We start from the raw sequence: 1288 nt of genomic DNA, 5'->3' as shown, positions 1-1288 counted from the left end.
GAGATGGCTCAGTGGGTAAGAGCACCCGACTGCTCTTCCAAAGGTCCGGAGTTCAAATCCCAGCAACCACATGGTGGCTCACAACCATCCGTAACAAGATCTGACTCCCTCTTCTGGAGTGTCTGAAGACAGCTACAGTGTACTTACATGTAATCAATAAATAAATCTTTAAAAAAAAAAATAAATAAATAAAGTTTTAGCGTAAGTGCTTTATGTAAAATCTCCACAAACACTAGTTATTCATTACACCTCCCACCCCCTCAAAAGCTTCTCTCACTGTAGCTCAAACTGGCCTAGAACTGTAGCCTAGGCTGGCCTTGAACTAGCAGTAATACCCTTATTTTAGCCTCCCCAGCGTTAAGGTAGATAGGAACCAATGACATCCAACTTCCTTCCTTAAAACTTAAAAAATGGGGCTACAGAGATGGCACAGCGGTTAAGAGCACAGACTCCTCTTCCAAAGGTCCTGAGTTCAATTCCCAGCAACCACATGATGGCTTCACAACCATCTGTAATGAGATCCAATGCCCCTTCTGTTGTGTCTGAAGACAGCTACAGTGTATTCATATAAATAAATTCAAAACAAAACAAAACAAAAAAATCCCAGGACAAGGTAAAGATAGCACAGTTGTTAAAAGCACTAGCTTCTAGAGGACCCAAATTTAGTTCTCAGCACCCATGACTGATAGGTCACAAATGCCTATAGCTCTAGTTCTAGGACATCTGATGCTCTCTGACCTCCACAGGCATCTGCACACATGCTATACCCACTCAGAGACTCATACACATAACCATAAAAAAAAAAAAAGAGGTGGTCAGAGAGGTTGAGAGAGCTCAGAGGTTAAAAGTGATGATTTCTGATCTTGGAGAGCCTTTGTTTGATTCTAAACCCATGATGGGCAGTTTACAACTGCCAGATCCAGGGGACTCAACACCCTCTATGGATTCTGAGGGCACCTGCACACAAATGGCATGCATGCACATACTTTTTTTTAAAAAGACTATGGTCAGGAGTCAGCTATGATGTCTCATGCCATAATCAGCACTTGGGAGGCAGAGACAGAAGGTCAGCTAGGAGTTTGAAGCCAACCTAAGATACATTTTAAAAAGTAATGAGAGCCCGGCGTGGTGGCGCACGCCTTTAGTCCCAGCACTTGGGAGGCAGAGGCAGGTGGATTTCTGAGTTCGAGGCCAGCATGGTCTACAGAGTGAGTTCCAGGACAGCCAGGGCTATACAGAGAAACCCTGTCTCGAAAAACCAAAAAAAAAAAAAGAAAGAGCATGGTCA

At 43.6% G+C, this 1288-nt stretch overlaps 1 protein-coding gene across 1 annotated transcript in view; it reads right to left on the bottom strand.

Moving 5' to 3' along the window:
- The window catches only part of Rnf34 (ring finger protein 34), a 21326-nt gene that overhangs the window by 5444 nt on the left and 14594 nt on the right, over window positions 1–1288 (bottom strand). The gene's annotated exons all lie outside the window — the stretch shown is intronic.

This window comes from Mus caroli, chromosome 5 (assembly GCF_900094665.2).
Source record: "Mus caroli chromosome 5, CAROLI_EIJ_v1.1, whole genome shotgun sequence".
Taxonomy (NCBI): Eukaryota; Metazoa; Chordata; class Mammalia; order Rodentia; family Muridae; genus Mus; species Mus caroli.
This window is presented reverse-complemented; position numbering and strand designations above follow the sequence as displayed.